Source organism: Saimiri boliviensis, chromosome 3 (genome assembly GCF_048565385.1).
Source record: "Saimiri boliviensis isolate mSaiBol1 chromosome 3, mSaiBol1.pri, whole genome shotgun sequence".
Lineage (NCBI taxonomy): Eukaryota > Metazoa > Chordata > Mammalia > Primates > Cebidae > Saimiri > Saimiri boliviensis.
In genome coordinates this window covers 9287526-9301755 of record NC_133451.1, presented here as the reverse complement: position 1 = coordinate 9301755, position 14230 = coordinate 9287526, and the positions used below count along the sequence as shown (strand labels likewise).

Here is a 14230-nt window from a genome sequence, read left to right as displayed (position 1 = left end):
TTGTGTTTTTCTTGTAAATCTGTTTTAGTTCTTCGTAGATTCTGGACATTAGCCCTTTGTCAGATGGGTAGATTGCAAAAGTTTTTTCCCCATTCTGTTAGTTGCCAATTCACTCTAATGATTGTTTTTCTGCTGTGTAGAAGCTCTTAAGTTTAATTAGATCCCATTTGTCTATTTTGGCTTTTGTTGCTGTTGCTTTTGGCTTTTGTTGCTGTTGCTGGTGTTTAAATCGTGAAGTCCTTGCCTATGCCTATGTCCTGAATGGTGTTGCCTAGGTTTTCTTCTAGAGTTTTTATGGTGTTAGTTCTTATGTTTACATCTTTAATCCACCTGGAGTGAATTTTTGCATAAGGTGTAAGGAAGGGGTCCAGTTTCAGCTTCCTGCATGTAGCTAGCCGGTTTTCCCAATATTATTTATTAAACAGGGAATCCTTTCCCCATTGCTTTTGTCCATTGTCAAAAATCAGATAGTTGTAGATGTGTAGTGTTGCTTCCGAGGCCCTTTTAGAGATGGAGTTTCACTCTTGTTGCCCAGACTGGAGTGCAATGGTGCAATCTTGGCTCACTGCAACCTCTGCCTCCTGGGTTCAAGTGATTCTCCTGTTTCAGCCTCCCAAACAGCTGGACTTATAGGCACCCACCACCACACCTGGCTAATTTTTCTATTTTTAGTAAAGATGGAGTTTCACCATCTTGCCCAGGCTTGTCTCGAACTACTGACCTCAGGTGATCCACCTGCCTTGGCCTCCCACAGTGCTGGGATTACAGATGTGAGCCAGCAATCCTGGCCACATGAAACCTCTTATGTACCATGTGAAGAGGTTGGATGTTATCCTGGGGCAACAGGATCTCAGAAGAGGTTTAAGCAGTTAAATGCCATGGCCAGATGTGTTTTCTGTATATTCATTCTCTTTGGTCTCACACTGCAGTAATGTGAAAGGAACAAAATCAGATCTAGTAAGATCTAATGGTAACCCAGGAAATAGGGTGTCTGAATTAGGACAGTGGGAGCTCAGATGAAGAAGAGTGAGACAATTTGAGAAATACTGAAGAACAGTAGGACTAGTGGATATAATAGGTGTAGGACTGGTGGATATAATAGGTGTAGGCATGAAGGAATAAGAGGAGGAAGAATAAGAGGTAAGGGTGACTCCAGGTCTTTGTTGGAATGACTAAGTGAATGTTAGTGCCTCCAACTGGAAAAAGAGAAGAACTGTTTGAGTTCAGATAACACAATAGATTCCTAATTATATAAGCTAATTTCTGTAAATTTGTTTATGTCAGCTCTTTTGTCTTGGTTTTGATATGGCTCATGGTTATACGTATCACAGCTGGATTCTGGGTCTCAACCACAATCAGAATTTTTCTTCCATTCTCTCAGCTGGAATTTCCTTTTGTAGCACCCTTGGGCTCACTATGCTGGTGAAAACAATTGACAGGCTTTATTTTCCAATCAATCATCATCACAGCTGGAGAGGCTTGGCTTTTAAGCAACCACATCAACTCTTGGGAAGGAACTTGAACAGCTCCCACTTGCCTGATATATCGGCCCCCTGGAAAATCACTGAGTGGATGGGAAGAGATAATCTGAACAGTGATCAGCGATTCTGGATTATGTGTCCTTCCTGCTGGTGGAAGGGAGTAGAGTCAGGGTAGCCTCTGAAAGGAAGAGCAGTCCCATTACCAAAATAGATTTTTCTAGTGAACAGGCCAAAGCAACAGAAACCCACTCCATGGGAAAACATCCCATCTGATTATATGACTTCGGAACGTAGAGGGAGAGGACAAGTTTGAATGAAGGTAAACACTTGGAAGTCATCAGCCACCCTCGAAGTTAAAACTGAAGGAGAGTATAGATAAGATTGAGCCAAGGATGAAAGAATTCAGGGAATACCACTCTTTAAGACAGGAAGAGGAACAGAAACTAGAGAGAAAACGGAGGAGGAGAGGAATCATGTGTCAAAGAATGCATGAGCATTGTTTCATTTAACTTCATTACCAGTACAGCCCTATAAAGAGGGCATAAGGATTCTTCCCATTTTAACAGTAAAATTACTTTGAATCTGAGCTATTATTCTTGCTCATCATCAAACAAATCTGCTAAGTGGTCGAGCTAGGATTGGAATATTTTGTGAGACTCCAACTCCATTCTACTAGAAAGATGAGAGATTCCCCACCAAGGACCCAAGGACCTAAGATGTACCCTGTTCCAAGATGTTTTCTCCTAGCACGTGGGAGGATTTATTTTTAAAACACATATTTTCTTCTTGGCAGTAAATAGTGTCTTTGCTCCACAAAGAAACCAAATTAAAAACAGTTCTGATCCTCTTGCTTCAGAAGAATTTATACTTACTCAAGTATTCTCAGTCTGTCCTTGATTACATGGGTCTCAGTTACAGACTTGAGAAAACAGAAATGTAGAATGTGAGCACTAAGATAATTAAAAATCATCTAGTAAAGGATCCAGTGATGGACTTCAGCAGGATCTATTTGGAAACCCTTGAAATTGAATGCAAGATTGTGTTTGTGCACAATGGATTTTTTTTAATGGGAAGAATCTTTATTCTTTGAATTCTTGAAAGCATATGAGTCCAAGTACCCTCACTTTGCAGACATGGAAATTAGTCATTTATATTCCATGGGCCTCCAACTCATACCATAAGGCCTTGACAGAATTAGGTCTAGACCTTAGGTCTCTTGGTTCCCAGAGCATGACTGTCTCAGGAACCCTCTGTCTGTAAAAATCCTATTAAGTGCCTGGAAGAAAGGTCTCTGGCCCTGAGATCACCTATACATTTTTTGACCAGTAAGGTTTCCTCCTCTTGTAAATATTCCTTCAAAAATAAAATTTGTATTTGTTAGACTATCACTTACAAGCACAGGGAATATGAGACGTGGATTTGATGACGTCGGCAATTGGTAACTGCACAGAAAACCAGGGCTCTGTTGCCTTCCTACCCGCTACTCATCACCATGTCCAAGAATAGGAGGAGAGAGGGCCTTAGGTATGAGAATCCGCATCTGCTGAGCACTCAGGAGAATGAGCTTAGGAAGATGTTGGTTTGGGTTTCCTGAATCAGAGCCTGTGATGAAGATGTGTAAGTGGTTCATTAAGGATGTGCTCCCAAACAAAACTGGGAAAGAACAAGGCAGAAGTCAGGGGAGTGTGATGTCAGAGTCCTCTTGAGTGTGGCTACAGCCTGATCCCTCAGGGGTGAGAATCTACTCAGAGCATCTTAGAGCTCATCCAGATTTGAAGCCTAGAATCTGAGGTGACTTAGTCCTGCTGCAAGGGGCTTACACATTAGCACCTATAGCTCTTTGTGTGCTTTGTGGAATGGGCAGCAAAGGCAGATCCAGTAGCCCAAGTACAATCCTGGCAAGAAAAGAGGTAAATGTGAGCCATGGGAGAAAATGCCTGTTTGTTGGGAGGATGTACAGAGAATAGTAAAAGGGATCCAAAGGGGACAGAATGTTAACGTCTACTAAAGGAAGGAAAATGAAAATTTATTGAAAATACTTCTCGCTATCCTCCTTTTTCCCTCTCATCACGAAGTTCAAAAGGAAGCTTGCTATGGATTTCTCTGAATTATCATTTAATATAGGACAAATAATTTACTATAGCAGCACAGCTATTACGAAACTTCATTGGACGTTTGTACAGTTAAACTTGAGCTTCTGAGCCACAGTTGACTAACACAGTTGACTAACACTATCTCAATCTTATGTCATCTCTTGGGGAAAATGGTCTCCTCTTTCATGGTTAATATATATTGCTTGAGATCCTTCAAATGGCAAAGGAAGGCACCTTTGGAAATGGATCTTTCAGCAAAACTTGCAAGGCTGTAAAACATATCTTTACTAGCCTACTGAAGAGAGTGCCATTTCCACACAGACCCCCATGAAGTTAAATCTAGCTTAGGTACTGAAAAACTCTGGATAAGTGTTTAACGGTTTTTGAAAATAGCTTTTGTTGAAAGAGCACAAAGGTAATCAACTCATTTTATTGTTTGAATATTTTATTCTAACAGTATGAAGTATGAAAAATTAGGGTATTTGAATCATTTCAAGAAGTAAAGCAAGTTTCACACTAGCAGATTTCAGATTTTAGCGCCTTGAAAAGAAGGATTCAGAGTGAAGACACGTGGCAATGCAGGCTGCAGGTGACCTGCAGGGATACTCATCGGACTTCGGCGGAGTTCACCTCACAGTGCAGTCACTTGGATTTTTCCTCTACGTTTTGAGAGTGCCGCAAAACACACTTAAAGAATGAGAAAGGAATTCACTGATTTCATGGCTGGTGATTAGATGATGAACTAAAAACAAAAGCAGAAAGGTTGTAGGATGCACTGGGAGGTCAAACAGACAGCCCGAAGGAGCTGACGATGCAGTCAACGGTCTTACTCTCCCATCGCGCGCGCAGTGCAGCTCCCATCAGGACAGCTGTCCCAGAAGCAGGAACTCGCCGAGTGTAATCCAGCTCCACTCCTTTGTATAATTACACAGGTCACAATGTATTTATGTACTTAAGTTGTTTTCCCAGCTTGGCGAGTTGGCTTAAAGTTTGTTCTGCCTTTGTGGCCTACTGGTTCACTTTGTTGTGTTGATGAGCGTTACCACAAATCGCGCTTTCCTTAGCCTCTTTTACAGTGCTGCGCACTTCATCAACATCAAAGGCAGTCTCCTCCACAGCCTGGTAGTCCCCCAATTTTCCTCCAGTGAGTAGCCTCTGCCTCCCAGAGTGGCGCCGACGAGCAGGCACACTCAGCCCCCAGCATCTGCCAACCTCTCTCCGCGCCCACAGTCGCGTGCCCGCCCCACACCCACTCGGGGCCCTGCCCACCTCCTGTTTTTTTCAATTGCTTTACATTTATTCATCTCGTTTGGGTGCTATTATTTATCTCTACTTTAGAAATGGGGGTAGCAGAGAAAGATGAAAGGTGGTAAAACGTATCTTTATCAGCCTAGTGAAGTCAATGCCATTTCCGCACAGACCTCCATACAGTTAAAGAAAAGAGTTCGGCTACAGGATGCTAAGCAGAGCAGGGCCTTAGGGCCCCGGGAGACCTGGTTCCAGTTGGGTTCTTTCCTAACCCACGAACCCACCAAAAGCAGGGTATTCTCTAGGGTAAATACTCACAAATGCCCAGGAAAAATGTTGCAGGTGGTCGAAAAGTAAACTCCTAATTAAAGCGTGGAAAATGAACTATGCCTCGGTCTGGTCATCCAGAAACAGGGTTAATATATTTTGCTACTGACAGGGTACAGTGGCTCACATCTGTAATTCCAACACTTCAGAAGGACAAGGCAGGAGGATGGCTTAAACCCAGGAGTTAGAGACCAGCATGACCAACTCCATCTCTAAAAACAAAAAAGTCAATAGCCGGGCATGGTGATGATGCATGCTTGTAGTTCCAGCTACTGGGAGGCTCAGGTGGGAGGATCCCTTGAGCCTTGGGGGAATGAGGCTGCAGTGAACCATGACTGTGCCACTACGCTCCAGCCTGGGCAACAGAGAGCATGTCATACCTTAGAAGTTTGTTTACTACACGCCGCTGAGCAAGCCACGTCACTACTCTCCTGATCTCCATAAACAGATGGTTATGTATTAGTCAAGTTTACTGAGTACATTTCCTTACTTCAGCTTCCCCGGAATAAAGGGACACAATCAGGATTTACAGGGAGAAGTGCTGATGCTTGCGTGGGTTAAATTTCACCATCCAGTCTAGAACTTTTTCAGAAGCTTGTTGTTGGTGCTGCTGCTGTTTTAAATTGTTTCTCTGGTCTCCAATCTTCCTCCTCCTGTATGCCATGGATAAAGTCATCTCTCCAAAATACCCGCAACCTTCAACCCATGCTACTGGCTCCACTGGGTAAAGTCTTGGCTCTTTACTGTGACCCACCAGACTGTTGCATTGTAATCTTGCATTCCCACAATCTCATCTTTGTTCTTACTTTTGTAGTTTCTTTCAAGCTTTAAATTTTGTTATGGTATTAGAACTATAGAAAGATGACATCAATAGTATAATAAATGCCATACAGCTTTTGCCCAGATTCACCAGTTAAAGTTTACGTTTACCCTTTTTTGTGTGTAAATGTAAATATATGTATTCATATTCACCCGTAAATACAAATGGGGACCTACATACACATTTTTTTTTTCTAAACCACTTGAGATTAAGCTTAAGACATCAAAATCTTTTACCCAAGAATAGGAATGTTCTCTTATATAACCACAGTACAATTAGGAAACCCAGGGAAGTTACACTGATTATCTAATTCATAGTTTTTATCAAATGTCCATCAGTTGTCTTAATGTCTGCTCTAGCTCCCGCTACCCCCAGTGCAGGATCCAATACAGAATCACATTGTGTGGTTGTCATGTCTTTAATTTGAAACAGTTCCTCATTCTCCTTTTGATAATTTTGAAGAGTTAGGGTCACTTTTTGATAGAATATCTGTCCAAGCCCCCACCCCCCTCAAAAAAGAGGAAGACACTTGGGTTTGTCTGAGTGTTCTTCATGATTTGATTCAGGTTACATGGGGCAGGATTACACCAGAAGTGATGGCGTGTCCTTCTTGGTGCCTCTGATCAAAAGGCTCATGACATTCGTTTATTCCAGTAGTGCTAGTGTTAACTTTGATCATTTGTTTATGTGGTGTCTGTTAGGCTTCTCCATTTTAAAGTTACTATTTTCCTGTTTGTAATCAACAGGCAATTTGTAGAAGACACTTTGAGACTGCAACTATCTGAAACTTCTGTCCACAGCAACCACTGCTGATACTTGAACTCTATCCTTTCTTTCGTATGTAGGCATTATTCTATTACTGAAAAAAGTTTTCACTTCTCACCATTTATGTATTTACTCAATTATTTACATAGACTGAGATGCATGGATTTTTAAAAACATGTACACAGTATGTTCTCTATATCCATGGGAACTTGATCTGTGGTTGGCTGAGTCCACAGATAAGGAACCCAAGGATACAGAGGGCATACTGGGGGATTTCAGCATCTGTGGATTTTGGCATCCATGGGGAGTCATAGAACCAATCCCCTGCAGAAACCAAAAGACAACTATTCCTTATTACTGCCATCATTTACTGCCATTAAAACGTTCACAGATTTGTCCAATGTGAACATTTTTAGATGGCCTGCATATACTTTTGATATATTCCCATCATTCTTTGAACACTTCATTACTTTCTGGATAAGTTGCCCCAGGCTCATCTTGCCCCTGCCTTAATCCTGAAATCAGCCTCTTCTCCAAGTTCAAAGCTTCCTTTCAGTTGGTTATGACATTTAGAAACCAAGATGAGGGCACCTGGTGGGGTTCATCATATGTTGAGGTGGTGTCTGTTAGGCTCCTCCACTTTAAAGTTAACACTTTCCCCTTCATGATCAATAGGCAACTTGCATGGCACTCTTTGAGACTGTGTATCTCAAACTTTAATCCGCAGCATCCACTGCTGCTTTTGAGCTCCATTCTTTCTATATTTATTGGTGTTATTCTATTGTATAAAAACAAAACAAAGAGCTTTCACCTCTCCCCATTCATGCATTCGTGGCCCCCGAGTAGATGGAATACACAGATATATACATACACATACACACACTAAAATTTGAAAGCCATTGCCCTAGAACAAAGGTAGAAAAACTTCTTAGAGAACCAAATAGTTCTTTATTTACAAAAAGGGGCAGCTGACCCACAGGTCATGCACGCTGGTCCTGCTCTAGCACCATGAGATTTTCCAGTCATGTGGCAGAGCCACTGGAGCTGTAGCTTAATGTGCTGCTGGTTGCCTTCTTGCCCTTGGTCCCTCAAGACTGTCAGCCTTCAGAGTCAACCCAGTTAGTGGATGACAGCAATATTCCCAAGCATGATGTATGATCTTTCCAAATCAGAAGGCCTATGCCTAGTTCTGGTTCCTTTGACTTACGATAAGACGTACATGTAAGATGCAATAACCACAGTTCCCCTAAAAACTCACCAATCTGGCAGGCTGCTCAACTTCTGTAGGGATTTCTTCTACCCACTGGTGCACTTATACCTTATCAAGACTTCCACCATTCTGGTTGTTTTCTCCTTTTTAGGTCAGATCTTCATGATGTCATCAATATAATGAATCAGCATAATATTCTATGTAATATCCAGATGACAGAACAACCATTAAACTACATTGCTGGTGAAAGCATTAGAGAGACTACAATTTCCTGGGACAGATTGTGTACCACTATCTGTCCCAAGTGGATGCAAAGCTTTTGATCCTCCTTTCTGATGGGACTGAAAAGAATTCATTCACCAAATCAGTGACCACATGCTAAGTAGCAGAAGCTATGTCATAATTATCTGTGATAATTATGAACCCATAATATAATAATTATAATTAGGCTACCACTTGATGGAGTTGATCGTAGTTATATCAATCGTGAGCTATCTTTTTATTTCAGGCACCAGACTGGCAAATGAAATGGAGATGTAATGGGGACCACCACCCTCATTCTCCTTAAAATCTTTGAGGGCAGCACTCCCATGGCACTCCTTGCCATTCCACCCTACATAATATATTGCTGCATATTTACTGTCTTGGCCTGGAGGTTGGGTAACTTCAGAGGGTTCCACTTAGATGTTCCGATTACATGGGTCTACTCCACCATTTAAGGTCTTGGCGTGAGCATTCTGCCAGTTGTTAAGTACAATCATCCTGATTAATACACCAAGGGATCAGGGAAATCAACCCAGGTGAGTCCATGAACACACTGACGCCCTGTGAAATGGATTTAGGCCAGGACTCTCTTTGCCACCTGGCCTCTATATGCCTCTTCCAATCTAAGAAGAAAGCATGAAGGCATGTGAGACCTCATAGTTTTAACATCCTCTTAGACCCTATATCCAACTGCCCTTGAAAGATATGGGTGTTTCCCTTCCCCCAGTGCACAGATAAGTTGATTAAAGACTGTAAGTTCCTATGAGGAAGGACTGGGAAAATAACTTGTGAATATATTTGCTGTCCTATTGTAGGATCTTTCCTCAAGGAGATTCAGGCTTCTGTTTAACCAGTGGCTCAGTTCTGGAAACTAAGAATCATGGTTTTCCACTGGGAAGGCTGAAGCCAGTCTCAGCATTAATGAATCTATTAATTTTTGTTGGCTGCCCATCGACTTTGCCCCTAGCAACTTGGTGGTGTATTATCTATCACCATACATTCCTACAGGTGAGACCTTCTGGTTGTGATTCTAGCCTTGTTGCCTATTTCTACATGTGTCTACCTTGTCTCTGACAGTTTATGCCACCATCAGGCCCTCTTATTCCTAAAACCTACCATTCTTCTTAACACAAAGCTGCCTGTTGCTAGAACAGCCTCCCGGACTATCTGTCAATCTTGGCCAGAGGGCATATCTAAGCTCCCTAGAAAATTACTCAACTATGGGCTTCTCAAAATGAAAGTAAATCAAGTAAGAATAGAACAATGGCCAGGTAAGGGAAATCCCCAGGTGGCAGTGAAGGGGTGAAGCCCTGGAAGACATCTCTAATGCACGCATCCCCATACTTGCATCAGGAAGGGTGAGCCACTTTTCCCAAGCCTTGGCATACCTTGAAATAAACTCACTTAAGTCTTATTTTCTACCACCACATTGAACTGACATTCTGCAAAGCTTGGAATTCTCCCCACAACTGACTTTACTTCTTAACTCTCTCAAGCAACTGAGACATTCCAGCCCCCAGCTCACTGTCAGCTGTCACCTCTTGAGGCCCATTGTCTGCTTCTCTTGAGAAGCATGACACGTGGCTCTGTTCAGTAGGAAATGTATCTGGCAGTTTTAGCAACATACCACATTTATTGGGTGTAGTCAAGGTAGGGCTGCAAGATAAACACAGGATGTTAAATCTGAATTTCAGAGCAACTACTGTTTTTAGTATGTTCTAAATAAGTATATTCTAAATGCTGGATGGCACAGATGGCACATGGCCTATCAAACAAAAACTTCATCCTTTATTTGAAGTTTAGGCTTACCTGAGCATCTGTATTTTTAATTTTTAATTTAATTTTTTTTTTTGAGATGGAGTCTCATTCTCCTAGGCTGGAATGCAGTGGTGTGATCTCGGCTCACTGCAACCTCCACCTCCTTGGTTCAACTGATTCTCCTGCCTCAACTTCCTGAGTAGCTGGGATTACAGGTGTATGCCACCACACCTGGCTAATTTTTGTATTTTTAGGAGAGATAAGGTTTCCCCATGTTGGTCAAACAGGTCTCAAACTCCTGACCTCATGATCTGACTGCCTAGGCCTCCCAAGGTGCTGGGATTACAGTTGTGAGCCACCATGCCCAGCCGAGCATCTTATTTTTATTTGCTAAATCTAGAAACCCAAATTCGGAGTGGCTTCTGTACACACAGTTTTGAGGCAAACAAGCAACACTGAGGCAAACAGTTTTGTCAGAGGCATTTAAACCAGAGGAACTCCATCTTGAATAGGAACTGGGTTAAATAAGGCTGAGACGTAATGAGCTGCATTCCCAGACAGTTAAAGTTAAGGCATTCTAAGTCATAGGGTAAGACAGGAGGTCAGCACAAGATGCAGGTCATACAGACCTTGCTGATAAAACTGGTTGCAGTAAAGACATTGGCCAAAACCAACAAAAACCAAGATGGCAACAAGAGTGACAGTGGTCATCCTCATTGCTGCACTGTGTCTTGCCAGATTCTGTGCAAATTTGGCATAGAGTTTAACATGCAAAGAACTGTAATAATATAGTTACAGCTCCCTGCCCCCACTACCCCTAAAAGAAGATAGGTTTGATTTTCTATGGTTCATATAGCAAGTAAGCACTGGAAATGTGAGGCAAGATCCCATGGATTTACATTCCAGTCATGTTAGTTAGGGTTCCCCAGAGCAGCAAAACCAATAGAACATAGGTAGATGAGTAAGAGATATATGAATACATATACAGAAAGATTATAAGAAACTGACTCACAATTACAGAGACCAGAAAGTCCCATGATCTGCCATCTGCAGCCCAGAGCCCCAGGAAAGCCAGTGGTAATTCAGCCTATGTTCAAAAGCCTAAGAACCAAAGGAGCCAATGACCGAGCCAAGGAGAAGGTGGCTATCCCAACACAGGGAGAAAGCAAATTTGCTCTTCCACTTTTTGTTCTATTCTAGCTCTCATGAAATTAGATAATGCCAACCCACATTGGTGAGGATGATCTTTATTCAGTCTACTGATTCAAATGCTAATCTCCTCCAGAAAGACCTTACAATTAACATCCAACTGGCCACCTGGGCATCTCTTAGCCTCGCCAATGAACTATCACACTAGCTACGTCATTCATTGGCCACATGGCCTTGAATACACTCAGCCCCTCTTTATGCCTGTTTCCTCATCTATAAAGTAGGAATATTAAAAGTTCCCACCTAATGGAGTTGATATAAAGATTAAATGAGTTAATACTTGTAACACTAGAGCTACACCTGGTGCACAGTAAAGTCTCATTGAAAGATATTACTGTTATTGTCGTTCTGTGTTTACATCCTGCTGAAGTTGAAAAATCCCATCACCTGACTCCTTTTACTTCCTTCTTCCAAATCTATCTGGGAGAATGGGGCTACTATGGAGTTTATTCCAAAGGTGCTAGTGAATTTTTAATCAACTTCCTTTATTCCTTCCCAGTCTGAGTTACGCCAGTAGCAGCTAATATTTGTTATAAACTTACTAACAGGTAGTGTCCTAAAAACAAGACATAACCCCTTTAGCTAAATCTCACAACAATCTAAGTGGTTGCCACCATTAGTATCCTAATATTATTCATGCAGGAACCTCCCGTCAGCACACAGCTGGAAGTGGCCATGCTCAGGGTTGACTCCAGGCCAGTGTTTCCCCCAGGGCTGCTAACTATGATCCTATTAGTTCTCCTTATACTGTTTCTTCCTTTCACCGTGAGGCTTATTCAAATTCCACCTGACCTCTAAAGTTCAGTTCTACCGTTTCATATAAGTCAGAGTGGCCTATGCAAGGCTATTTTAACCTTTTTGTGTGCTGTTTTTTAAATTGTGTTTTCAATGGAGAAACACATCATCTGTTTATAAAATAGCTCTTGAAAAATACGAGTACAGATACTATAAAATAAAGCAAACTCCAGTCATCAGACACTACATACATCATGTGAAAGTAACAGTCTGATCTCCAGGTTATGAAAACTGTAATTAAAAAGTCACTACACAGAAGAGGTCCAAGTTTCCAGCTTAGCAAAACTTGAGTGCAGTTACATGAAATGTTTAATAAACTGAATTGTTTTCCCCAATATGTAAACAAAATGACAACACTAAATCTGTGCCTGGTAATTTCAATCTAACTCTGAAGCTACACAACACACACAGACACCCTGTACACTTCACCTGTTAGGATGACCATCTTTTTTCTTAGGTGGTGGAAGAAGGGCAAGGTGACTGTGTAAAGCAAAGATGTGGGAAGTAGAAATATTGTATACTAGACATTATAAAGTCATGATGCAAAGAAAGCTTTGATTAATGCATAGCCTAAGGGCGAAAGGACTACACTCCAACTTCGGAAAATTACTTTAGAAGGGTAGGGGAAGAGTTTAAGTAATTGCAGTTTAACATAAAAATGCACATGTGATAGAGTGGAGCACAACGGAGGATCATAAAATATGCTCATTAGAAGAATCTGTTATGTTTACTTTGTCCAAATTAGGAATACGTTTATCAACATCTGGCATCCCTCATACTTTGTAAAGATAGATGTTCTGCTGCTTAATTATGAGAAATTATTTTATTTGAAGAATCTCTTAATCTTTTGATAAAATAAAGGAGTAAATGGCTGACCAGATGCCAAAGTGCTTGCTAGAAAGGATTTTTAAAATGTTTCTACATGTAAAGTGTACTGACAAATTTTGGTAAACCATTTAAAAATAATAATTAGTTTCAAAATCTTAGAAAAAAATGCCTTTTTGCCCACATTTAAAACTGAAAATTAGTTTGCTATAGGTAGGAGTTCTGTGGAGTATACAAAATTCCTCTTATTTAGAGATCAAATGGCCATCCCAGATGGATACCATGTTTCACAGGCATTACGTTTAGTCACCTTCAAATTTCAGCCATGGGACCAAAATTCAGAGTTCTGTGCCATGTGGCCACAGGGTCATTGGTTTCACATTATGGCTTAAGAAAACACTGGCATTTTGTTTCTTATAAAATAAGTCTTACCTGTGCATACAAGCAGAAAGATAAAGGAAGAAAGAGGGGAGGGAAAGGCACAAGAAGCTTTTTGTTTGCTTTGAAGACAGCAGATTGAAGGCAAAACAATACAGAGCCATCATGCTCAGCAAACTGACACAAGAACAGAAGACCAAATACCGCACTTTCTCACTCGTAAGTGGCTGTTGAACAATGAGAACACATGGACACAGGGAGGGGAACATCACACACTGGGATCTGTTGCAGGTGGGAGGCTAAGGGAGGGATAGCAGGGAGTGGGTAGATTGGGGAGGGATAGCATTAGGAGCAATACCGAATGTAAGTGATGTGGGAATGGATGCAGCAAACCACCATGGCACGTGCATACCTATGTGACAATCCTGCACATGTACCCCAGAACTTAAAGAACAACAACAAAATTAGAGTTTTCAGTTTTCTTTGCTGACTGGTCGCTGATTTGTATGCACTGTAATTCTATAAATAAAACCAATATATCATTTCTTAATCATGACCCCCTCAAAACCAAGTTATTTTCTAATTATTCTTTCAATGTCAAATGTACCCTAGAGTTGACATTTCAGTTTTAAGTGTTACAACTACCTCATAGGAATTGAACTACATGTATTGTGTCTTTTTACTTGGAAAGTGAAGTCAAAGGTACAAGAAATAAAGGAAGCAAACTTGTTATTTTGAAGGAATCTCCTTTCTCCTGGAGATCTAAAACCTGCTATTTCCCAGATCTGTGCAGTAGATGGCAGTGTTCAATTAGTAAAAATAAAGTTCTAGCCTATGGACTTCCCGTTTAGTTCTAAATTGCACCATGAACCCTCAGTGCTTCCTGGTAGTACTTTATAAACCATCAGCTAATTTAAATGGTATCACTGTATTATGAAAGTCATCCAGAGTGCCAGGGAAGATGTGAATTAACTTCACATTAGTGACAGGAAACTCAGTGGCTGACCCAGAACCCAGGTCTTCTGGCTTCTAGTTCAGTGTTAGCACTGTGAATCAC

General features: G+C 41.3%; 1 pseudogene; it reads right to left on the bottom strand.

Moving 5' to 3' along the window:
- Positions 1–4357: 4357 nt before the first annotated feature.
- Positions 4358–5825, bottom strand: LOC141583828 (dynein light chain Tctex-type 1 pseudogene; annotated as a pseudogene).
- Positions 5826–14230: the final 8405 nt, after the last annotated feature.